Raw genomic sequence first — 26,907 nt, forward strand, 5'->3', positions numbered from 1 at the left:
ATAAAATCAGGTCTCAGGTTAACACATAGCTGAGCCATTCAGGCCAGTTCTCTTCAAAAACATCAATTTAGTTCATTGGTTGAATGTAATTCTCTCCAAAATATATTTTGTTGGTTTGTCTTTCTTTTCTGGTCAGAGTCTTTATAGATACAACTAAAAAAATCCTTCAAAATGTATTTGTCATTACTTTATGTATTCAAATCAAAGATTTTCCTTTAAAAACAGCCCCAGCCTCCAAAACATGTGAAAATTGATTTGCTATAGGACCTCAACAAGCAGTCTGGTTATACTAGTGGACTTCTTTTGAGCTGGAGAACAAAAGAATCAAGACTAATTTTCCAGCTGAATTCCCTCCAGGAGGGAGAGCTGGTCGCTAACCACTGCTGTGAGAATGTGAGGCCCCCCTCTGTTTCTCATCTTTCCTTAATATCTAAAGTATGGCCAAGATTTTGAAGACCATTGTGTAGTTTGGATATTATCTTTTGGAAGGGGACATTCTTTTAGGCTCTTTGAAAAGTGTTATGAATTCCATCTCTCTCTGAAGTAACATCCCTTGGAATCCTTGCCTTTAAAGTCTTATGAAGGTTCCTTCTGAAAACTCAAAACTTTATCTGTGAGCTACTAAATTCGTGTGTCTTTTATGGAGGTGTAATTTAAAGCAACATGTCAACGTACATATCAGAGAGACGCGTATTCAGAAAGTTTTATGTCCCACCAATAATGTGTTAAATTGCCTTTAATGTTCTTAAATTGCCAGGGGAAGATATCTTTTGCACTAAATTTTGCGTGATTGTCATTAATCTGCATTTCAGTGACAAAAGAAATGTGAACCTATCAGTTACTGATACTTTGTTTTGGACATATTGATTGAGCAGGAGAGAAGTTCTGAAATCATTTTGTGCCGTGCGTGTTTCAGTGTATGTTTTGTGGTTTTGGTAAAAAAAATAGGCACCATCTAGTTCTGTTCAGTAGCACATAGCGCTGGGTCTGAGTGCTTGATTCAACACTGAGACCTTCAGGAATATTTGGATCTAATATGTTGTACTAAAGATGAGGAAGTTGTGTAAGTGGGCCTCATTAAAGACACATGTATGTGGGTATATAAGAGTTTGGTGATCTTTTAATTGGAGTGCAATATAAAGCAACGTGCCAACAGTGTGGAATTTGCTATAATGTCAGAGAGATGCTCGGAGAATTCAGAAAAGTTTTTGTCCACCAGCGTGTGGTGTTGTAAGGTCGGAAAGGTCACTAAACAGACCTTTTCGCAGAGTGTTGCTGAGGCTTGTTGGGCCAGCAGGAACCTGCTCACATTTGCCAGTTGAAGCAATCCGTTATTTTAAGTTTTGTGGCACACGATTGTCATTAATCTACAATTTCAATGAAAAAAGAAATATATCACTAACTGAGTTTTGACTCTGATCTATGTGATAGAGCAGGGAGAGAGCTTTCCGAAAGTTTTGTGCCATGGCTTTGGGTGTTTGAGTCCATGTCTCTTGGGTTTGGTTTGTGTTGCATTTTAGTCGTCAAGATACAGACACTGTAAAAATGAAAAAGTTGAGAAAAATTTCAAAATTTCAAGGCAACTTATTGCAATCAATGTTTGAGTTTTGAGCCCAACCAAAAACTCATATTGTTTTGTTTTTACATTTTCCTTTTGAGACAAACTTGAAAGTTAGACTTGTGCCAAGTCTATGTTTTCAAACAGTTTGGCCAACTAATGATCTTTTGTTCAGATAAAGTAGTTTTCTCCATTAGTAAAACTTAAAGGTTTAGCGTTATACCAACTAAGAATTTTACTCACTCAAAAAAGTAAGTTGGGTTGTTAGTTAACATTTCAAGTTAAGGTTAATAACATTTAAAATTGCATTTCACAGAATACAAAACAGTTTAAAGTTTACTTCATACTTTATTGAAATAATTGGAAATTGTTCCATTTAACAATTTAACAGTAGCAGCAGAGAATTGCTGTCTTACTACAGTTAAGTGCAGAACAAGTAGCTCCATAACAATAATAACTTCCAAGTGTTATTGACCTATGATCAAATACATTCGAAACATTTGTACCATTTCATATACAAGTCATTGAGCAGTGTATTACAATTGTAACAACAGCAACAACATTGCTGACATATCTCAAGTGGCTGTGTCAAACAGAAATACGCAAAACCTGTAAAAACACCTGTGCAGTTCACAACACAACAGTTTATATAATATAAAAAAAAATAACAATGTCACAATGTCAGCATAAATTTAACATTGTAAATTGGGCAGAATTACAACTGAATAAAACACCCATAAAAACAAAACAAAAAAGTTTGCCATGCATGTCTGCATGTAGACAAAAGCAACATAGAGTGATGCTTCTACCAATTTTTCCCCCTTTGGTTATTAGCCTCTCGACCCTGATCCAGACAAGAGGATAACATTTTTTTATTTAATTAGCTTCACTCTAATGAACGGTAGTAAATGGAATTCATTCTGCTTAGTCATCTGATAAACCTTCCAGTGGTGTACACAATTATTCCGTACCCTACCGTGCATTTGTTTCTTGTTAATGCACACACAGTCTAAGCGATTATATCTATCTCTTGTCTGGATAGATATGTTGAGCCTCCTATTGTACTCACCAAGCATGTCCTGAAGAAGTTCTCTGAATCCTCGCGAAGAAACAGGGTTAGACCTTGCAGGGATGTGCTCCTTCTGTGTAGTCCAATGTCAGATGTTTGAAACCCCTCGCCAAAAAAAAGAAACACTTGTCAGAGAAGTGACCAACACTGTATTATTACATAAGTTGCTATTACGGCCGGTGAGGGTTGGCACGTATGTCTCTCCCCTCTTGATGTGTGTGTGCATGCACTGGTGTGTCTGTTTCTATCTTGCGCTAGGTGTATTGTGGAGAGTCTCCAGTGGGTGTGTCTCCAGAGAGCGTGTCGACCTGATCAGCTCAAGTGTATAGTTTATTAGGGTTGGGATAGAAAATCAACTCACATAAGTATCAGGATTTTTTGTTTTGATTTACGATTTAAATCCATTTTTTTGTTCAAAATTGTCCCCCCCCCCCCCAAATTTAAACGCTTCATTTTAGTTTGTTCATGAGCCTAAGTGGGAAAAAGTTACCACTTTTGTCCAGTGCAGGGTGAAATGTGTGTGTGTGTGTGTGCATGAGGTGTAAGTGAATGAGCGAGCGGCCGGAGAGTGAGTGTACATGTGCACACTCACTCCAGGGTCCAGGGTGTACGCCCCCTCATCCCAGTTGATAGTTTTGTGTGCCCGCTTCCTGATTTCTATGGCCTCCAATTTCTCCTGCAGTGAATCTGTGATTGCTCCTGATTTTCCCGCTGTCTCCTGTTCACATCTTTTTTGTGTTAATTTCTCCATGTGTAGAATGATCTTCCAGTTTCTCCAATGTATGTTTTTGGGCAGTTTATGTTTTGCACGATATTTCATAGATGATTGTTGCTATTTTTCGTCCGTTCTATTTTGTCTTTGGGTGTACTATGAGTTAACAGAGTTTTTGTGTGGTTTTATGCTGCATTGATGTGATGTTTTTTCATGATGTGTTGTATTGCTTCCGTTATCCCCGGATGTATGGTATGCATATGGTGTCTTTGTATGGTCCTTGTTTTTCTGAGTGTGTTTCTTCGTTCTTCTTTTTGTTTATTGTATTGTATTATGTTGACAAAGTGTGAGTGTGTGTTCTATGTGTCTTTCCTCTCCTGTTGTCTTTATCTTCCATGATGAATGTTGACCTGTTGATAGAGTGTTCTGACGACTGAGTGATTGTGTGCTGTGGGATGTTCTGATGTCCAGAGGAGGTACTGGTCCGTGTGAGTGGGTTTTCTGTAAACAGTGATTTTTTGCGCCAGTCTTCTTGTGGTGGATGTTCAGATCGAGGAACGACATGGTCCGGTTGTGTTCTTCTTCGTGCTGTGAATTTTACGGGTTTTCAGTGTTGTCCAAGTGTGGACATTGGTGTGTATCCGACTTTTATTTTTTCCAAGATGTCGTCCACGTATCTTTTCCACAGTGTGGGTTTACAGTGTGTGGATGCTGTGTAGATGGTTTTTGATTCCAGGTCCTCCATGAAAAAACTGCTCATTGTTGCTGATAGGGATCTCCCATTGCGAACGTTCTGTCTATCTGTATATGATTTCCTTTAAACTGAAAATAAGTGGATTTAGCAACAAATGTAAGAGTGTGGAAATATCTTCAAACTGTCAGGTTTGTGTGTTTTTTGAGGTTTCGTGTTCCTTGAGTCGTTCCTGTACGATGTGTATGTGACTCAACTGGGGGTTTTTGTGACTAAGTGATGACACGTCGTGTGATATGAATATTCCATCTTTTTCTACTTTTATGCTGTTGAGTTCTTGTGCAGTTGTTTTTTTGTTTTGTTTTTTTTTGCAACATTGCAAAACTCAAAACAACTTCTGTTGTACTGAGGAGGGGTTTGATGATTCAATCAGTGCTTTGGGGAGGTTGTATTTACTGATCCGATCTGTCAATATTGGGCAGAGAGGGGTGTCTTTTTTTGTGAATTTTGTTGTTCTGTATATTGGGGGGTGATGTTGGCTGTGGGTGTCAGGTGTTCATATGCGTCCCGTGTTATTTTGTTACTTTGTAGTAAGGTTTTAGTAATGATTCAGGGTCCTTTTTTTTCTTCCGTGGGGTTCTTTTTCAGTATTTATCGTAGGTGTTCCTGTCCCCTAAGATGGATTCCATCTGTTTTTCATATGTTTTTGTGTCCATGATGACTGTTGTTCTTCATTTATCGGCCAGCAGGATGGTAATGGTTTTGTCTCCTTTTAACGATTTAATTGCGTTTTGTTCTTCTTGTGTGATGTTGCTTGGTGGAAGTTTGGCTGATTTTAAAAGTCTTGATATTGCATTTCGGAGTTCTGCATTTTGTCCCTGATCTTGACATTTATGGCATGCTAATTCTGTTGCTAGGATGTATTTTTTCGTGTGGTATTTTGGAGGGTGTAATGGTTGAAATGTAGCCCTCTTGCTAGCACCCTTTTTTTTCTGTTTCGGTGAGGGTGCGTTTGGACAGGTTCCGTACCATTTTTCATTGGTTTTGTAGTTTGTTTGTCTCTGCTTTTTCTTTCTATTAGTTTGTTTAATTCTTGATGTGGCGTTGTGTGGTAATGGAAAATTCCTGTTTGTATATGTATTTTAAGTGTGCGTTTTATTTCCTCTTCCATGTTGTGGTCCAGCGTGTAATGTTCTTTGAAACGGTCCGTTTCTTTTTTTATTTGCATGTTGATTTTGTCTATTTTATTGGCTGTTGTTCAAATCCATTCTATGATAAGAGACTTTTTGCTTTGTTGATGATGTTTTCTCTGCGTTTTATGGCTTTTTGTGTTGAGGCTTGCCGGTGTTACTTCCTCATCTTTGAAAGCGGAGTTTGAATCTCTTGATTTTTTTGGGGCGCCCACCTTTTTTCCAGTTTCTCCAGACGGCAGAATGTTTTGACACAATCATTTCCAAAACTTCCACGTAATAGAATAATGAGGTTCATTATGTCTTATTTTAGATATATGTTTAGGATTTTCTTATCTTCCAACTTAATATGAGGAGATGTGCATCAAGGTCATCAAACTTTTGGTCTAAGACATGAGGTTCACTTTCAGAAAAAGAGACAATGCACAATCTCTTGATTTCCGAGATGGACCAAAAACTTTCTTTCATTACATACGTCTCTGAATTCACATAATTCACAGGAAAAATATGACCGTGCCATAGCCGGTGGTGTATCAAAAGAACATCTTGGTTGGACCCCACAAATGCACAGAACTTGCACTGCATGTATGACCTAAAATGAAAATTAGCACGAAACAACAATTAGTTAGTTAATGTTTTAACCAGAACACATGAAAAAATCCAATTTTAAAGCTGATATTACAACGAGTGTACTCATCAGGAAAGGAGCTCAGCACATCCACATTAGTCTAGAAATGTTAGTAAATGTAGCCCATTTTACATTGTTTTGCTCAGGATTAAAGAGACAGTGTTTTTTTTTTTTTTTAATTTTATTAATAATATATATATATATGTATCATTAATTTAATTCTCATCCTTTGCCTTGTTTTTCATTCATGAATTCATATTTCACATGATTGGTTGTGCCACAACCAAGCACTTGATTTCACAGAGCCAGGTAAAATACTCGTCTGTTTTACTTGGCTGCGTTATGATTAATCAATCATAATCAATGAAGCGTCACCGCATTTAATCAAATGCGGTGACGCTTCATTTCTCTCGTCAGATTACACATACTGTATCTACTCTTTATTATGTCGATGAATGAAGTTAACCCAAAGATAGTATATCGAACCAAGAGTCACACCTCTTTTTCAATATAAATTTAATACAACTTTTGACACAAACAGCAAAGATAAAACTACAGTTTCGTGTGGGGATTTTTTTTTTCTCTACTCTTCGGGGGCTAGCTCACCGAGTTTTCGCACAGTATGAGACACATATCTTTGTAATCAGCAGAGTTTCTGCTTTCAGGGACACCTTGTTTGTGTGGTTTGGTAGAAGAGGTGAAATAAACAGAAGCACTGAAGTGGACATAAGCGGTTTTCGTTTTTGTTACATGCCCATACATGCTTGGGGATTGAACTGTGTTTCGTTTGGGTGGCGATTACAGGTTGGAGTAATCTGGGATGGTTTCTATGCGTTTGTTTGACAGGATTTTGTCTTCAGCAGTGAGAACACAGCCAGAATAATAATCTTTTCCTGTCCCACTGAGGTTTTGACAGACTTACCTTGTGTTCTTCTGCAGATAAGTGACCCAAGGAGAGTGAGTCAGAGCGACACTGTTCCTCTGTGGGTGCACAAACAAGGAGGTTGTCCACGCACTGAATGAGAGCAGAGCCCTTTGTTGGAAAGAACACATGACTTGAAAGAGTGCTCTAATCTTACAGAGATTTTTCAAAAGTTATCAAACTATCTTTCCAGGCTATGTGAGAACTAGTGGAATGCCAAATTCTTCCCATCTTTCGAATTCCCTGCTTTGAACTACATGACTGTGAATTTACCATGGAGCTACCCTCCTCCGATTTATCACTTTTTCAGAGGAGCAATTCCATTTAAAGTGTACTGAGTGATGCTGTCGTACTATCAACAAAATAATCTTATTTGTGTTGGAGTTAGATTGTGGTTGCTGCATCCAACATCTCTGACATAAGGCACTGAGGTAAATTACTGAAGGAAATTAAATTCCTTATATCTAGTTACAAAATGTCTTTCTAATTTCAGTGTAATCCCATATTGTGAATTCAAATGTAACAAGGTAATTATCAGACAAAGGAGAGTTATCAGAATATATTGTCAGACCTTCAGTTTCTATGCCGTAAGTTAGAACAAGATCTGAGGTGTGATTGAAACAGTGACTTGATCCATTTACATTCTGAGAAAAGCCAATTGAATCTAATAATGACATATATGAAGAGCTAAGACTGTCACTGCTAACATCAGTATGGATGTTAAAGTCATCTACTATGATGACTTTATCTGTTCTAAGCACTAAATCACGTAGAAACTCATAGTACCTATGACTGGGTGGCGTGGACTCATTTAAACTGACATGTTCATCATCCTGCAGCCCCGTTTCAGCAGGCAGTTCGAAATATGGTAGGAATTTGGCATTCCACTAAATCTGAAGAAGCTCACATAGCCTGGGAAGATAGTTTATTAACTTATATATATATATAAAAAAAAGAAAAAAAATTCTCTAAGAGTAGAACAGCATTGTAAGGGTCTCTTGTCTGGAGTGCTGAATATCTGAGCTAAGCTACACCTGCTGTCGTGGTTTCATTAACCAGCCCAGTCTTCATGGCCTGGAGTGCTGTGTGTCAGACATGTGGAGCTCCATAAACTACATGTGCCTCAGTCTTCATGGCCTCCTCTGCTTCTGAATATCAATATTTTCTACCAGCTCAAAAGAAATGAGCCCCCCATGGAATCATTTATTCATGGTTTTTATGAATACCAACTAAATGACAGCAGGCTTGTTGCCGGGCCAACACATGGGATGACCAGCAGTCTCTTTCTCTATGAGGCACTGGAGGTTGTATGCTTTGTATGCTTATATGCTGACGGATGTATCAGGATGATAGTGAGCTTCTCTGAGGCTTAGCAGAATGATATGATGCCCAAATACCGGAGAGCATCTCCATATTTATATAGATAGATAAATATATAGATAGATATATATATGTGGCAAAATGCCATGTGTTCATTTGATACATTTCAGAGAGATGCTCCAACGAATTCAGAATGTTTTTGTCCCACCAATGTGTGGCATTGTGTCTTAGATAAGTTGCAAGGTCAAAGGTCCTCTAAAGGGGACTTTTCACAGAGTGTTGCTGAGGCCTGTTGGGCCAAAGAGATTGAGCAAATAGGAATCTGTCCAAAGTCAAAGAGGTTTGACTTCACGGGACAACTTATTGTGATTAAGTGTCACTTCAGGTCTTTTTGCCCTTCAGGAAATGATGTTTAATTGCCATCAATATTCTTATATTCACCAGGCAGAAGATATTTTTTTATTTTCTGCCATGTTTGTGAGTGCTTCAGTGTATGTTATATGGGTTCGCTTTGTGTTGTGTTGTAGTTCTCAAGATACAAGAGTTAAAAAGGTCAAACTTTGCAAAAATAGGCACCACCTAGTTCTGTTGTACATGGCGCTGGGTCTAAGACAGCTTGACTCAACACTGAGACCTTTCCAGGAATATGTTGGATTGTAATGATAATCCAATGCTGGGCGATATGGCGTAAAATCAATGTCACGATATATTGAGCAGTTCACCTCGATAACGATAAATGGATGATAAATGTGGGAAATTAAAAAAGAAATTTAAAAAAAATATGTGTACGAATTCAACCACATGATTGTATTACAGGTGGTGGAAAAGGTTAGATGTATTGCCCTGGCTTGTGACAACAGTGTTTTTGCACATTTTACGTTTTTCTGAGCAGTATCCTCCCTGTTAAAACCAAAATACTGCCACACGATTGAAAACACATTTCTCTTTGGAACAAGCTGCTGCTTTTCCTCCTCCTCAACTAGGTCTACCTCCGCTGCCGGCACTGCAGCTGCCACTTTGGCGTTTAAACACTCCTCTGTTTTGTCACCGTCTCTTCCCCTTCTTGTTACAGACTGGATGGGCGGAGTCACATGACTACATACGCTGTACTACGTGTGCAGTGTTTTAAAGAGACATGAACACAGCCTACCTACACACACAGCCAAAAGACAAAAAACACTTTTCTTTTTTTTTAATTCCAAATATACCGACATGGGCAAAATGAATTCAGTTTTTATTGTAAATTTCGATATTGGTAAATTTTCGGTTTATCGCCCAGGCATAATGATAATAAAAATATATTATATTTATTTTTTAAATGCTCAAAGTGCTTTCAATTGTATGCATTATTTATTCACTCACACAGTCACACCCTGGTGGTGGTAAACTACCGCCTCAGTAGTCACAGCTGCCCTGGGACAGGCTGACAGAAACATGGCTGCCAATGTGAGCCAATCTCTGACCACCACCAACATTACTCACCCTGCAGTCATACACCAGGGAGTATGGTGGATTAAGTGTGCCAAGGACACAACAGACAGACTAGGGACAGGACGGAATCAACCCGCCAACCTTTCTGTTATTGCGCGACTGCTCTACCCCCTGAGCTATTGCCTCCCGATAGTACGAAAGATGAGGAGGTTGTGTAACTGGGCCTCATTAAAGACACGTTGTATACAAGAATTCTTCTGTTGGAGGTGCAATATAAAGCAACGTGCCAACAGTGTAGATATGTCAGAGAGGTGCTCCAGAGAATTCAGAAAGTTTTTGTCCCACCAGTGTGTGGTATTATGTTTTGGGTAAATTGTAAGTTCAAAAGTTCACTAAAGAGGCCTATTTGCGGAGCATTCCTGTGGCCTGTTGGGACAAATAGGAACCTGTCCAAATTCAAAGAGGTTTGGCTTCAGAAGACAACTTGGTGAACAAGTTAGGGCTTTTTGCCCTTCAGGAAAGGATGTGAAATTTCCTTCAATTTTATTATATTCACCAGATAGAAGCATTCCGCTTTATTACGTTTTATGCTGCATGATTGGCATTAATCCACAATTCGATGACAAAAGAAATGTGAATATATGAATAACTATTTAAGTTAGAGTTTTTACTCTAACGTATGTGATAGAGCAGGGAGAAATGTTTCTGAAACATTTTGTGTTTCAGCGTGTGTATTTACAGGTTGCTCTTTGTTGTGTTTTAGTCGTCAAGACACAATTGGTATTTAGCTCGGTGTGTAGAGCGCCTGTCCCGTGTGTAGAGACGGTAGTCCTTGCTGCAGGTGCCCCTGGTTCGAATCCCGTACTGGGTTGCCTTTCCTAGATGTTCTTCTGTAATCCACTGCGATGCCTCTAAAGGTATATGGTATAAACAGGAGATTCCAGAAGACTAGATAGCAGGCCGTTTTTTGAATCCGTGGCAGGAAATAATCAATATCTGTAAACTAAAAGACTCATCCAGAATCATAAGGTGGTGTGCTTACAACTCAGACTTTACTCCCAAAAGAACGGATAATAGATTTAAGATTTGGGCTTCAAAGGGTTTGACAAATTATAATCCATTTCTCAGACAAAAATTCAGAAAGTTTTTGTCACACCAGTGTGTGGTGTTGTTATTAGTGCCATTTGGAAGTTGTTAGGTTAGAAAATTCACTAAACAGGCCTTTTCGCAGAGTGTTGCTGAGGCCTGTTGGGATGAACGGGAACCTGTCCACATGCAAGGTGGTTTGGCTTACAAAGGACAATTTGGTGACAAGTGAGTGTCACTTTAGGGCTTTTAGCCCTTCAAGTAAGTAATTTTACATAGTCTTCAATGCTCTTATATCCGCCAGGTTGAAACAATCCATTATTCTAAGTTTTGTGATGTATGATTGTCATTAATCAGCAGTTTCAATGTCAAAAGTAACGTGAATATATATATGTAACTAAGGAAGTTAGAGTTTTGGCTCTGACCTATGTGATAGCGCAGGGAGAGTGGTTTCTGAAACATTTCGTGCCATATCTGTATCTGTTTCAGTGTATGTTTTATTGGTTTAGTTTGTGTTGTGTATTAGGCACCACCTACTTCTGCTCAGGCATAGCACATAGCACTGGGTTTGGGCAGCTTCACTAACAACTGAGACCTTTCCAGGAGTTTGTTGTACGTCAATGTAGCACTAAAGATGAGGTGGTTGAGTGTTGCTGAGGCCGAACACGAATCTGTCCATATGGCAAAAACAGCCCTAATAGAAAGCAGAAAAATCTGAACAAGTTTTTTTGCTTGACAAGAATTCTCAAAATAAGCAAAAAGTTCTTGGCTCTGAAAGACTAAAATTAGACTCAAAACTAGACAGAAAATCTTAAATTAATACAAGTTCAGCGGTAAAAGCATTAATTTAAGATTCAGTTACTTAGAATTCAAATTTAAGTTTTAACTTAACTTTAAGAAATGACACCTTAATGTAGAATTAATAATGAGACTGGAAGAAGTTAAAATAAGACACAGCTTAAACAAAGACTATCAAAAAAGTCTGTGATTGATGTTCTCAAAAATCTGTACATTCAACTCACATGTTTTGCTCAAAGTTGAATGAATGTTGGACCTCTGTCTTCACCTTTTCTGTTATTAAATTATTCACCTTATTGAACTGTCCCCTCACGGGACGTTGTGTCAAGGTGTTGTGGAAAATTTCAACAACTGAGGGTTGTTGAGAAGTTGGTAATGATTCAGTCTCAGTGATCACTTTTGTTGGTTTGTTTGCAAATATTCTGCATGGAAGGAGACACACACATACAGTAAAACTCAGAGAGTATGTCACCCCAAATGTGAGGTGACAACAACTTTTATAATCCACACTCACATTTGTTCCCCGTGGATCTGATGAAAGTGTGCTTTCCATTTCTTGATTCTTACTTCTGCATAGAAATGAGGTGAGAAGGTCAAGAGGAAGTGCAAGCAAAGTCAAACGAGACAACGAAAGGTCTTCAGTCTGCACTTATAGAAAATATGATGTAATGTCGCACTTATTATGAACTTTCGGTGAACTTCTGCCGAACTTGTTTTGATGTGTTTTCAACTTGTTTTGGCTAAAAGGTCGCATAAGCACATAAAGAAAGGTTGTATGAGCGAAATAAAAATAAAAATGTAATTTTCCATCACATTTCGCAACTTTGATCATTTAAAGATCACAACATATACAGAGTATTAGAAAATGACATTCAATGTGTTGCCCTGAAACACAGTTGACACACAACATAATCTTCATACGTCTGACACATGAAAAAAATGCTTCCCTGACTCTGTTGTGTGTTAGATCGAGTGGGTGCATGTTAGTATTGTGCAGGAAACGCTTCCTTTCGCTGAGAGAAGTCGTTTTCTGCACAGAGGGTCACAAAGTGTCAGACTAGTGGAACTGAGCTCATTTTGTGACTTATTGTGCTGAATGTGATGAAAAGCACCTCCTAGTGACTTGTTATGCTCAGAATGACTGTTTCAGGCACGTGGTTGCTCCAGACCACAGGGGCCCCACCGTGCGCCTGTTAGGCCGAGAAAGGCGCACCTTTTCCGGATCAATTTTTCGCCATCTGCCGCCCCTCTGCTGGAGCATGAAAATGTTGTTTCTCCTGCAATAAAGGCCTCCCTGCTATCATTCAGGCTTATTCATGGTGGGAGGTGACTGTTCTCATGCAGTACAGCTGAATATTGAGTGTGGGCTGGATGCCCGTTAGTATTTTTACCATCTGTGCAAGAAACGCTTTCTCTCGCTGAGAGAAGTCGTTTTTTGCACAGACATGAAAATGTTGTTTCTCCTGCAATAAAGGCCTCCCTGCTATCATTCAGGCTTATTCATGGTGGGAGGTGACTGTTCTCATGCAGTACAGCTGAATATTGAGTGTGGGCTTGATGCCCGTTTAGTATTTTTACAATCTGTGCAAGAAACGCTTTCTCTCGCTGAGAGAAGTCGTTTTCTGCACAGAGTGTCACAAAGTGTCAGACGAGTGGAACCTAGCTCATTCTGTGACTTATTGTGCTGATTGTTATGAAAAGCACCTCCTAGTGACTTTTTACGCTCAGAATGACTGTTTCAGGCACGCGGTTGCTCCAGAACACAGGGGCCCCACCGTGCGCCTATTAGGCCGAGAAAGGCGCACCTTTTCCGGATCAATTTCTCGCCATCTGCCGCCCCTCTGCTGGAGCATGAAAATGTTTTTTCTCCTGCAATAAAGGCCTCCCTGCTATCATTCAAGCTTATTTATGGTGGGAGGTGACGGTTCTCGTGAAGTACAGCTGAATATTGCCCTTCACTAAGTAGTTTTACATTGTCTTCATTGTTCTTATATCCGCCAGGTTGAAGCAATCCGTTATACTAAGTTTTGTGCTAGATGATTGCCATTAATCAGCAGTTTTAATGTCAAAGGAAATGTGAATATATCAATAACTAAGGAAGTTAGAGTTTTAACTCTGACCTATGTGATAGCTCAGGGAGAGTGGTTTCTGAAACATTTTGTACCATATCTGTAGCTGTTTCAGTGTATGTTTTATTAATTTAATAATAATAATAAAAGTTTTTGTTGTGTTTTAGTTCTCAAGATACAAAGGCTGACAAGGTAATATTTTCCAAAACTAGGCACCACCTACTTCTGCTCAGGCATAGCACATAGCGCTGGGTCTGAAACTAATAGTCTAATAGAAAGCTAAAATAGATTCAAATAGAAAGCAAAGAAATCTGGCAATGAGTTAGGTTTGTTTGCTTGACAAGAATTCTTAAAATAAGCACAAAGTTCTTGGCTCTGAAAGACTAAAATTAGACTCAAAACTAGACAGAAAATCTTAAATTAATACAAGTTCTGCGGTAAAAGCACTAATTTAAGATTGAGTTACTTAAAATTCAAATTTAAGTTTTAACTTAACTTTAAGAAATGACACCTTAATGTGGAATTAATAATGAGACTGAAAGTAGTTAAAATAAGACACAGTTTAAACAAAGACTATCAAAAAAGTCTGTGATCGATGTTCTCAAAAATCTGGATATTCAATTCACATGTCTTGCTCAAAGTTGAATGAATGTTGGACCTCTGTCTTCACCTTTTCTATCATTAAATTATTCACCTATTGAACTGTCCCCTCACGGGACGTTGTGGCAAGGTGTTGTGGAAAAATTCCACAAGTGAGGGTTGTTGAGAAGTTAGTAATGATTCAAACTCAGTGATCACTTTTGATGGTTTATTTGCAAATATTCTGCGAGGAAGGAGACACACACACAGAGTAAAACTCAGAGAGCATGACACCCCGAATGTGAGGTGACAACAACTTTTAGAATTCACACTCACATTTTTTCCACGTGGATCTGGTGAAAGTGTGCTTTCCATTTCTTGATTCTTACTTCTTCATAGAAATGAGGTGAGAAGGTCAAGAGGAAGTGCAAGCAAAGTCAAGGTCTTCAGTCTGCACATATAGAAAATATAATGTAATGTTGCACTTATTATGAACTTTCGGTGAACTTCTGCTGAACATGTTTTCACTTGTTTTGAACTCGTGTGTCCTAAAAGGTCACATAAGTAAATATAGACAGCTTATATGAGAGATGTAAAAATAAAAATGTAATTTCCCATCACATTTCCCCCCGTTGATCATTTAAAGATCACAAAATATGCCAAGTATTAGAAAATTATATCTACCATGTTACCCTGAGACACAGTTTAATACATATCTTCATACTTCTGACACATGAAAAAAATGCCCGGACACGGTTGTGTGTCCGATCCAGTGTGTGCTGGTGATTCTCTGTTGGGGATACAGGCATTGTCGTCTACTTCTTTTCGTGGTTCTGGCTCAATAGGAGTCTGGACCCATGTGCAGTGGCTGGCGTGGATCCCCATTGCTCGTTCTGCCACTCTGCCGCATGTGGGTTGTGAGCGGAGTCTGGAACAGTCCATGAATCTTCACAAAGAGTTGTGGAAGGGAAACCCTTTCCTGGTTGTCCATGTCCCATTTCTGGTGGGGCTGGAAAGAGAACTTCAAATAGACTCAAATTAGTTCTGGCTCTTTTCCTCATCCTCATATACATAAGCACAGGTGGCAGTGCTGTGGTCCATTGAAGACCACTTTCTTCACAGCATTTGACCAATTTTTGTTTCAGTGTTCCATTTTCACACTCCACTGCACCCCCACTGGCTGGGTGGTAAGCACAGTGTTGCTTGAGGTCAATTTTCAGGAAATCACTGACCTGTTGCACTGCTTCATTTATGGTCTCGGGGTGACAGAGCCCTCGTAGCGGCCGCCCCAAGGCTCTGGATTAGCCTTCCCCTCCACATTCGGTCCTCCCAGTCCCTGGAGACTTTTAAATCTTCCTTACAAAACCCATCTCTTCCACCTAGCCTATAATTCAGCCTGATTTTATCCTGACCCTGTCTCTCACTCTGACTTTTAACTTTTTATCCTTTTCATGACTGCCTGCACTGTTTGCCCTGTGTTTGTTTTTATATTTATTTTATTTGGCTATTTTTGATTGATGTTTTATCAAACTATTATTGCTGCTGCTGCATTAACTGATTTTTATTGATTCATTAAACTTTCTATCCTTCCCATATGCAGCACTGTGGTCGACTGCTGTCATTTAAAATGTGCTATATAAATACATGTTGACTTGACTTGACCTGTCCATACATTATTAGAATAAGTGCAGCCAGACAGAGACCAGAGTGTTTTGCGGCACTAGATAGTGGGAATTTCAGAAAAAGATGGAGGCGATTGACGGATTGCAGCGTCAATAGTGGCTCCATCTGCTCTTGCATTTCCCTTAGATACGGGGTCAGCGTTATTGGTATGAGCAGCACATTTGCATATGGCAACCGCAGAGGGAACAGGATAGCGTTTAAAAGGTCCAAAACAAGTTTGTGGTTCTGAATAGGTGAACCATCTGATTTTAGAAAGTTTCGGTGTTTCCAGAGGCAACCAAAATCCTGCGCTACACCAAATGCGTAACGTGAGTCCGTATAGGTTGTGCAGGTGAGATTTTCTGAGAGTTTACACGCTGTTGTGAGTGCTACCAGTTCTGCAGATTGTGCTGAGTAGTGGAAGGGGAGCAGTCCAGAGTCCAGGACAGCAGTGTTGGTCACAACGTCATAACCAACACAGTTGGTTCCCAGCTGGTTGCTGGAAGGAGAACCATCTACGAAGAGAATACGGTCAGAATTGGGGATTGGTTCATCCTTCAGGTCATGCCTGGGGGTGCAAACAAGGTTAACATAATCAAGACAGCTACAGTATGTGATTCTCCATCCTCTGGGAGGGGGAGGAGAGAGGCTGGGTTCAGTGTGTTGCATCTTTTAATGGTGACATTTGGATGATTCAACATTTGGATGATTTGGATGGTACCAGACAAATCGAGCAGCAGAGAAATGAGAAGATGTCTGATCATTAAGTAGAAGCAGAGCTCTTTCAGCTGACACGCTATCTCTCACGGCCGTGGGGCTGTGAGAGATAGCTGTGAGAGATAGCCACAGATTACCACAGATTACAGGGGATGTTCTGTCAAGTTCACAAACTCATTGTCATATTCAGTATCTCTATATTGTAGTCTGAAACTACCAGACAAGCTGAATTGTCTTTTAATTTCTTCTTTGAGAGCCTCTACTGAATCAGGCATCCCATTGGGCAGAGTTAGTTTTGATGCGTTGTCCACTCTAAGTACAACTCTCAGTGATGCAGGCATCTTGTGTTCATTCTGAAAAACAAAAACAAAATACATAATAATTTTAAATATTTTTTTAAATACTTAATATTTGTAATACTTTTTAAATACTTAATGAAATACTTGATTTTTTTAAATCAAATCTCGATGAATTTCATAAATCTCATCATAATGAATTTCAGCATTGCAACACTTTATTTAGGAGTGACTGAGCTTTAATAACTGAGAACCATTTTACCATACTGTATTTTAAGAAATTACCTGTTGTTGCACTGTTTGCACCTCGACATTTAGAGCCTACAAAGAAGAGAGACAGTGATTAGTACTGCTTATAAAACAGATGTGGAACATAGTAAATACCAGTTATATAATATTACATTGAGCCACTCTGAGTCAACTGCACTGGACCTGTATATATTTTTACCAAAAGCAATTAATGGATGTAGGCTAAATTATGATTTTTTTTGCAACTACATTTAAGCCACTGGCTTTGCATCTATCAGGTGAAACACGAAAACAAACAAACACCTCTTTCATGGAATACAGGCCTCATAAAATTTACAACTTTAGTATACTCTAGGATTATCTATTAGATTTTAAAATGTGATATGAAATTTCAAATATGAATTTTTAAACAGTGTTTAAGCCCACTAGAGCTCCTGCTTTCTGTTTAATATTTAGGGATGCAGTAAACAGGCAAAAAAGAAAATCATATGGCTATTTAGGAATTCAAGAAATAACAGCTGCGGTATTTCACCAATTAATCGCTGGGCCGCAAATAGCCGCCTGGTTCTTTAAACGCCCACCCGAATAACCGCCGGGGCAATTATTGGCATTATTTTTGCAGAAGTAAACAGTTGGCACTTCCGTTTTCTGTCAAAATAAGAGAAGTAGCTAACGTTAGAAAAGGGTGCTCAGTAATCTTAGACGACCGACTAACTCTTATTTTGACAAAAAACGGAGTGAGAACGAAACGCAGCGCGCGATTTTAACGCCCCACCTTTACACACCGGAGGACAGGTCAACATGGAGGAGAATAGAACGCAAATGGACATAAATGATAACGTAAGAAGGAACAAAAATAAAAAGTGTGAGTTAGAGTTGTGAAATACAACTGTCATCACAATAATGGCCTGGTGCAGGTCTGTGTAAAATCAAATAAAGGCCTGCAGCGAAAGGCCGTATATTTATTTATTTTTTTTTTTTGGTGAAATACGGTATGCAAGTTTTACACTTCACAGTGGCACAAATATGTCAATGGCACACACCAAACTCATTTATTTGGAGAGAAAAAAAATGTCAGGGGAAAAAAAACACACTTTTACCTCCCCAATATAACTTTAAAAGATGTTTAACATAAAGCAGCATCTCCGATAAAAACACATTAGCCACATGCTGTTTTAAGCTAACGTTAGCAGTGACCGTTTTCCAAACTCTTTCAAAAAATACGACTGAGGGGAATAAAAACTGAAAACACTTACTGTCGGTTGACACAACGTGCAGCATCTCCGATAAAAACACATTAGCCACATGCTGTTTTAAGCTAACGTTAGCAGTGACCGTTTTCCAAACTCTTTCAAAAAATACGACTGAGGGGAATAAAAACTGAAAACACTTACTGTCGGTTGACACAACGTGCAGTTCACACTGTATTATCAAGGAAACGTTTGTACTTACCAATCTTTTCGAGGAAGACGGCTTCATGGCATGACATTGCAGGCCAGTGTGCCTGCTTTGCTCCGTGGTTACTGCGCATGTCTGAGGACGCGTCTGCGCGTGCGTGTATGATTTTAGTGAGATGGTTGTGTTCGTTTTGATCTTTTTTTTTTGTTTTTTTTTTTTGTTTTGTAACCTTGAAATCATTTATTATTATGTTATTCCAATGAGACCTTGTTCATTTTTATGTAAAAGCGTAGTATTTTTAGTAGTTTTACCACAACAAAGTTACACAATATGAACAACATCACTATTTCACTTCTTAGAGTGTGGGGTCAAATGAAGGCAGAAAACGTGCGAAATAGATTTAGTTTCCTTTGTTCATACACCATTTGAATCAAGCACACTAACGTTTTTTCTAGGTGCTTCAGTGGGAAACGAAGACTTAGGACAGAACAACTTTATTAATGGATAAATTATTTACTCACAAGAAGCCGCCCATCACGCCAACTGTACCAAATGTGCTCTTATTAGTTGTTTTAATGGCATTATTTTATTTAAAAAGGCTGTAGGCTGTATTAGATTTGATGAAATATAACATTTTAAAACAATAATTTGATCTTTTCAACACATGAGAACATGAGAAAAAATGAGACCAAGCTGAACAAGAATAGCTACAATTTCCCATTCTCCGTATTTTTATTCAACTGTAGCAGGTAGCCACTATTACAGCAATATTCAAAAATCTATTCAATTAAAATGACTGGATCTGAAACAATAAAAAAAAACAAAATTCAACTGAACTGGTAATGAAAGAAAAAAGTAAAAAAAAAAAAAATAGTTGGGTTACCAATTTACATACAAGTCACCATACATCCACAATACTGATTAGAAACTTGGTGAAACATCACTGGAAATGTATCAATACTCTATACCAGGGGTCGGCAACCCTCAACACCCAAAGAGTCATTTGGAAAGAAAACACTGGGAGCCACAAAACCCCTTTGACATCTAAAATGAAGATAACACTGCATATATCGTTTTCACCTCTATGCTAGGCCCATAGTGTGTTGCATTTATGAAATGAAATAACTGCTACAGAGAAAACCAAATTGCATTATGCATACATAACAGGGATTTATCCATGGTTGGCAAGGTGCAAGAAGATCCAGCCTTTTCCAACACCACAGCAGTCACACGAGTTCCACTATAGATGATACCGTTGCTTTGGGACAGACAAGCTTGCAAGATCTCAACATAACACACTACAAAGAAAATCAACACCAGACTGACTATACATGGGAACTAAATGAACAACATATTGTTGTTGGGGGAACTATTGCTACTGCTGGATACAAAAGTCATTTTTTTCTGTACATTGTGATAAAGTATTCTGTGTTCATTCCATAATCCCATCCCATCATTAGTTGTGTGTCATTTGCTACTGAATCAGAATCTAGAGCAGATAGACCCAACTGATGATACTGATTGCTAAGCACACTGTCAATTTACTGATGCTGATTGTACTATATTACACTAAGTTACAGGTAGATTATGTTATTTTTCAGCCCATCTAAGTCAAAAGAGTAACTGTGTGCAACAGATGCATGTAGTCACCAGAGAGGGGCATCTCATCAGACTGTGTTACTGGACTTGTACTGGTACTGGCTCTGCTCAACTGTTGGTTGCTCTGGCCGCTTGGAGGACTGTCCAAAACATGTTGTTGGCCTTATTAAAGGACAGCTAGTAGTAACATTTAAACACAGACATCACATAGCTCAATCTGGGTATATTATTACCTAACATAATTATATCCTCAGTAGCCATTAATATATATTTCAAACTGTTCCTTTCTCAATATAATGCAGTACACCACCACTAAGACCCACTATGAAATCAATGATGAACAAGGTGTAGTGTGTAGTCATCACATTTTTCAAAACATCAACAAAAATGTAGAGAAGATTCTTTGAAGTATAATTCATAATGGAACTGCTGTATTGGACTGCATTGATTAGAACAGGTGGACCTAACAAGTACATTTTGCCTATGCACATTTTTTTAATGTGAAAGTTTATTCTGTACAAATTGAAACACATACTTGTCTTTTTGAGCAGTGACAGCCGTTTCCTGGCTTCAACTGGTCTGAGGGCAGAAAGGAGGTCACTCTCCTGCAGGTAGCTCAGGTCCTCAAGTCCTACACATTGCAGATGCTCCAGCAAAGGCTCAGGGTCTCTCAGTTTAGGCACTTGATGAAAGACAGAAGCGGACTCTCTGCATCCATGACTAGGAGGACTAGAAGGAATGAAAAATACTGTTACTGTCAGATTTTAATCTTTCAAACTCCAGATGACTCGGAGTCAACAGTGCTATGCTTGAGTGAAATTACTCTTGTCCCACAAACCTTGTACACATGCAAATGGTAATTATCTAGTTTCTGCTCAGGCTTCCAACATTTCATGCTTGTTTTACTTCATACAATGCAAATGCTGGCATATAGGACACATCATGAGGTGTAACAATAAATTATACATGCTGGACCTGCATCACAAGCATGAGTTCAATCTGTCTGAATTCAAGTGCCTCACCTTGGTTTAAACACAGAAAGAACCTTTTTGTACCGAGTGCCTTTCCACTGCACCTCGGAAGCTCAACAAGGGGTTCTTTGACTAAGGTTTCTCCTACTGCGGAGCGCACTGCTTCACTGTACAGTTCAGCATGGAAAGGAGTGGAGTTCTTAACCACCAGAAAAAATATAGAAAAACACCGTCTGTCAAAATGTAATCGATTGACTTTGATGGATCAAAGGGGCGTGACTGATAAAGTGGGCGTGGCCGATCAAGTGGGGGTGACCGATCAAGTGTGCGTCACCAACTGTCAAGGTGGGCGTAACCAACGGTGATTGGATGTTGTGGCATTTCACTTCCCTTGGGGGTAGGAATTCGGGGGCTATGTTGAAGTTTTTTAATTAGGTGAAACAGCGGTGTCACGACCCCTGGGGCGGGAAGTCGGGGTCTATGTGAGAATCTTTTTATCAGGTAAAAACAGCGGTGTCAAGAGCCCCGAGGCGGGAAGTCGGGGTCTATGTGAAAGTCTTTTTATCAGATGAAACAGCGGTGTCACGACCCCCGGGGTAGGTAGTCGGAATCTACGGGGAAGTCTTTTTATCAACCGCAATATACGGGGGGTCTCTTTCGTGAAACAGCGGAGTCATGAGTCCCGGAGTAGGAAGTTGGTATCTACGTTAATTTTTTTTTAAATTAGGTGAAACAGCGGAGTCCCGAGCCCCGAGGCGGGAAGTCGGGGTCTATGTTAAAGTATTTTTATCAACCGACATGTCCGGGGGGTCTCTTTCGTGAAACAGCGGAGTCACGAGTCCCGGAGTAGGAAGTCGGTATCTACGTTAATTTTTTTTTAAATTAGGTGAAACAGCGGAGTCCCGAGCCCCGAGGCGGGAAGTCGGGGTCTATGTTAAAGTATTTTTATCAACCGAAATGTCCAGGGGTCTCTTTCGTGAAACCGAGCCCCGAGGCGGGAAGTCGGGGGCTATGTTAAAGTATTTTCATCAGGTAAAAACAGCGGTGTCACGACCCCCTAGGTAGGAAGTCGCGGGCTATGTGAAAGTATTTTCATCAGGTAAAAACAGCGGTGTCACGACCCCCGAGGTAGGAAGTCGTGGGCTATGTGAAAGTATTTTCATCAGGTAAAAACAGCGGTGTCACGAGCCCCGGGGTGGGAAGTCGGGGGGTATGTTAAAGTATTTTTATCAGGTGAAACAGCGGTGTCGCGTATAAAACCGCTGGTCAGCTGATGTCATACGCGCATTTCATCACGGCCTGCCGCTGAAGACGTCACTTCAGTCCTGCCTGAGAGTCTCCAAAGAAGCATTTTTTTTTTTTTTTTTTTTTTTTCTGGGGAGGGTAAGTAATCTCTATACCTTTATTATCGGGTGAATCCTTTTACTAGACCTAACATAGTTTTCCAAACCTGTTTTTCAGAATACAGATATTTTTTCGTGAAAGCATCAAAAATGGATTCTTGTATGTAACATTTTAAGACTTACATGATTTTATACATGTTTCATTGTTACGGTATAAGGATAACACAGTGCCTTTCTTCCAGACACTGAGAAAGCGGCCTTCTTTTGCCGTGCATATGATGAGGACAGCCAGGACATCTTATGTAAGGCAGTTATTTCATTCAAATGAAGCTATACATTTTACAGAAATTTACAAGAATTACTTGTATTATTTTTTTTTGTAGGCACCCCTGAAGTAGTCCCATCCACCCCGTCTGTATCAGTTCAGAATGGTTAGTTACTTTCCTTTAAAAATAAAAACTGCATGTGTGAATATATTTATATGTGTGTGTGTGTGTTTCACTAAAGTATTATAATAATAAATTGTTTTCTGTTTATAGTATATCCTTCTCAGACCGTAATCTGGCCAGGGAGTGGACTGTTTGAAGGTAGAAGCACTAACACTCTTCCACTTTCCTTTGACTCTGTATCCCACAATGTATGTGATAGATTCTATTGACTTGTATTATACTTTAGCAGGTGACGATGCAATACTAGACAGCGTTTTGGATTACGAGAACGAGAGTGGACTTCTATCTCAATCTGAAATTAATACAACAGACAGGCCTGAGACACCTCCGACTAACGACTGCAGTCACACCATCTGGGCTTCGGCGGGGCACGGTCGCGCTATCTACACTTGAAAATTGAGTGCCCGTCTACATCGCATCGGACGGTAAAGCGTTTGAGCGGTTTTATGGTGCATTCAAGTGCATCCCGTAAACTCGGACTAAACTAAATTTTTCTTCTTATTTTCATTTGTTGAAATACATATATCAGTCATTACTTTGTTTTTATCTTACTACATTCTATTTAATGATTAAAACTAAATGATAGAACAAAATTACTGAGGCATATTCAGAATCCAACTCATTTCTGCATGATCAGATTTGAAAACTTAATTAAGAAAATATGAAATTGTTTTCCGCATACTCTACAGCTACCACTGTGGTGATTTTCAACTTATTTCACTGCATCATTTTCTGAAAATGTGATGTTGAATTCATATCCAATGAATGATGTATATGGGCAGATTAAAAAAATAATTAAAAAAAACAAAACAAATTGTTTTCTGCAAACTCCACCAGATTCTTGTTCTACATCACAACATCACATTTTCAGAAAATGATGCAGTGAAATAAGTTGAAAATCACCACAGTGGTAGCGGTAGAGTATGCGGAAAACAATTTGATTCTTTTCTTAATTAAGTGCGCTTTACCGTCCGATGCGATGTAGACTCGCCGAAGCGCAGATGGCGTGACTGCAGTAGTTAAATTCCGTAGTATGAGTGATAGGATGTCGGAGTCCTGTAGTACGTACGCTTAAATTCCGCGTTGAAAAAGTGAGTGATTGTGTGTGCGATTGGAGATTAAAATACCACTAGGTATTTTATCTCATACCAAAACAGTAGGATTGTGAGTAGCGAGCCTCTTGTGGATGCAAAGGCAAGAACTCTCCACTCGAAAGAGTTGAAGCGAGGGTTACCACAAAAGGTAGTTCAATCGCTGCCCTACTGAAAACAACCCGGTTTTTAAAGCACCCTAGGTGTTAATAAACTGGACCAAATTCTCAAAAATAGGAAAAAGGGGGAAGCAAAATCGATCCTAAAGAACAACTGCAGTCTAAAGATTGGAAATTTATAGAAAAACAGGGCCCTGATAAAATAAAACATCTACATAAATGGATAAAAGTTTATGGATTCGATGGCCGACTAAATACTCAGAGAATAACCGCATTACAAGATGCAATAAAAGAAAAAACTAAAATGAATCAGCTGCTAAACATTTGAAGCCTGGTCTATGCACAGGTCCGAACATTAATATAATATAATATAATGTGGTATGGTATAGTATAATATAATATGATGTTGTAGTATGGTATAGTATATTATGATATAATATATATATATGTGTGTATAATGAGGAGTTGTAGGCCTTAATAAGCCACACTTGTTCTCTCAACTAAAATGCGTTGCTACAAACACATAAAATATCATTGTTGCTTTAAAAATCTTCAGAATGATGACACTAAAATCCCGTTTGAGGACAGAAATGATGAAGGCGTGGATGAAGGTGTTTCAATGTGCAAACGTTTTGAAGTACAAGAAATCAGGTCAAAGTTTTTCACAGAAGCATTTTACTGAATTTAAATCTAGAGAAGTATTTTAGATGCACTTAAAGAAGAAGAAACTGAGCAGAAAGAGTTCACAGTGGCTTATTGACAACTTTGCTCTTAAAATGTGTTTTTACCTGCCGTAAGGACTTTTTACTGTGTGTAAACCATTTAAAAAGTCTAGTTAAAAACTAAGGACTTCACAGTCATAGAATCATAAAAGCAGCTACAATCAGTATCAATACGAGAGCAGCAACAAGCAATATCAGTATTTATGGACCTCAGGGTGAAGCCTCCTATTGCTCCACTCATTCAGACACTGTATCCAGAACTACCAACCGAGACGCCACCTCAATATGAGGAAACACCACGAACGACTCGTTCAAAGGGAAAGAATTATACATGGTCAAAAACAATGGGGAAGCTGGTTTCCCCAGGACCGTCTGTACCATCAATAAACTCATCACTTACTGAAGCTGATGCATATCCAATGATTCAAGTAGCAAACCCAAACGTAGCTGATAATCAGCCACAAACCATCCTGATTTACAGAACATGGACCATAGATGACGTTAAAAAGGCTGTAGAAGGAGTGGCCTCCCATAAGGAGGACGTCACTCAGTTTGTCCAAGGTATGGAAAACGTTAGACAATCATACCACTTAAATGGACAGGAAGTGCAACAAGTTTGGATGGCTGCACTGGGATCAGATTTATTATTTATTTTATTAAATTTATTTATTATTGGCATTATGTAAGGCCATCCTCTGCCTCACAATGATGGAGAATTAACCATCCGTGTACGAGGTCTAACTGACCAAACTACACAACGTTTTAGATGTCAAAGAAATTACACCAAAATTGGAAGAGTTAAACAAAAAGAAGACGAACCATTTGAAGAATATAGGATCAGAATGACCACAGTGTTTAAAGCTCACAGTGGTTTAGAAGAAACTCAATCAAAAGATCAGTACGTTGCAGTACGTTGCAGTACGTTGTTGGGTCAGCAAACATTACATAGGCCTAGCAACTGGAACTCTGGAGGACTACGTTAGTCATGTCCTTCACGCAGAAAAATTTGTAAAAGAGAAAAAAGCTAAAAAACCTGTAGAGACCTTCTACCAAAATGAAAATGAAGACATCTATTATCAAGGAGGAAGGGGTAGAGGATGATTTAGAGGACGTGGCCCGAACTGTAGAGGACAGAGAGGAGGAGGATTAGGAAGAGGACATTATAGGCCAGGTGCTTCAGGCTGTTGGTCTTGTGGGAAAGAGGGACACATAGCTAGGGACTGTAAAGAACGGAAATATTTTCCAGCATGACTAGCACAAACACCAGCTGAAACAGTTCCCTACGAAGCAGAAACAGAAACATCAGTAAACACATGGTATAGATGTAGCACAGGTCTAACAAAGAAAGCCTTATTCTGGCCAGTCCAAGTACCGGCTGGTATACACCTCGATCAAAACAAAAGGACCCAATGATACGTAATGTGAACTGAGGCTGAGGAGCAGCTGTTAAAAGATGTTCCAGACAAATTATGGTCTAAAGGGCCTACTGATGTGGGATTGGTGAAAGGTGCACTGCCTGTACAAATCAGACCCAAAACAGAATATAGGCTGTGTGTGAGACAATATCCTTTAAAGCAAGATGCACAAGAAGGAATAAAACCGGTAATTGAAGACTTGATTGCAGCAGGGGTAATAATTAAATGTGAAGACTCCCCCTGTAACACTCCTATTTTTCCCGTTAAAAAGCAAGCTCCATCTGTAGGATGGCGCATGGTTCAAGACCTGCAAGCTGTAAATAATGCTGTAGTCCAAAGAACCCCGTGTGTGCCTGACCCCCACACACTGCTAAATTCCTTACGGCCAGATGCAAAAGTATTTACAGTAGTAGATATCAGCAATGCATTCTTCTCAGTGCCAGTAGACAAAAATAGTCAGTTCTGGTTTGCATTTACCTTCGAGGGCCAAAGATACACATACACCAGGCTGCCCCAAGGTTACTGCGAGAGCCCAACTATTTACTCCCAAGTAATGAGTGCGAGTATGGCAAAGTTCAAACCTCCAGGAGGGAGCCAAGTATTATTGTACGTAGACGATATCTTACTGGCCTCCCCTGATATGGAAACGTGTAAAAAAGATACATGTAGCCGAGGAAGGTCACAAAGCAAGTAAAAATAAGCTACAAATATGCAAAGACCAGATAAAATATGTAGGACATAGTCTTAGTGCAGGAGGACGAACAATATTAGAAGACAGGAAAACTGCAATCCTCCAAGCTCCAAAACCAAGAACAAAGAAACA

General features: G+C 39.2%; 1 long non-coding RNA gene across 1 annotated transcript; it reads left to right on the forward strand.

Moving 5' to 3' along the window:
• Nucleotides 1-22,685: 22,685 nt before the first annotated feature.
• On the forward strand, nt 22,686-23,081 carry LOC125020897. Its single transcript, XR_007114288.1, has 3 exons — nt 22,686-22,719; nt 22,828-22,875; nt 22,964-23,081. It is a non-coding gene; the product is annotated as an uncharacterized LOC125020897 (long non-coding RNA).
• Nucleotides 23,082-26,907: the final 3,826 nt, after the last annotated feature.

This window comes from Mugil cephalus, chromosome 15 (genome assembly GCF_022458985.1).
Source record: "Mugil cephalus isolate CIBA_MC_2020 chromosome 15, CIBA_Mcephalus_1.1, whole genome shotgun sequence".
NCBI classification, from domain to species: domain Eukaryota; kingdom Metazoa; phylum Chordata; class Actinopteri; order Mugiliformes; family Mugilidae; genus Mugil; species Mugil cephalus.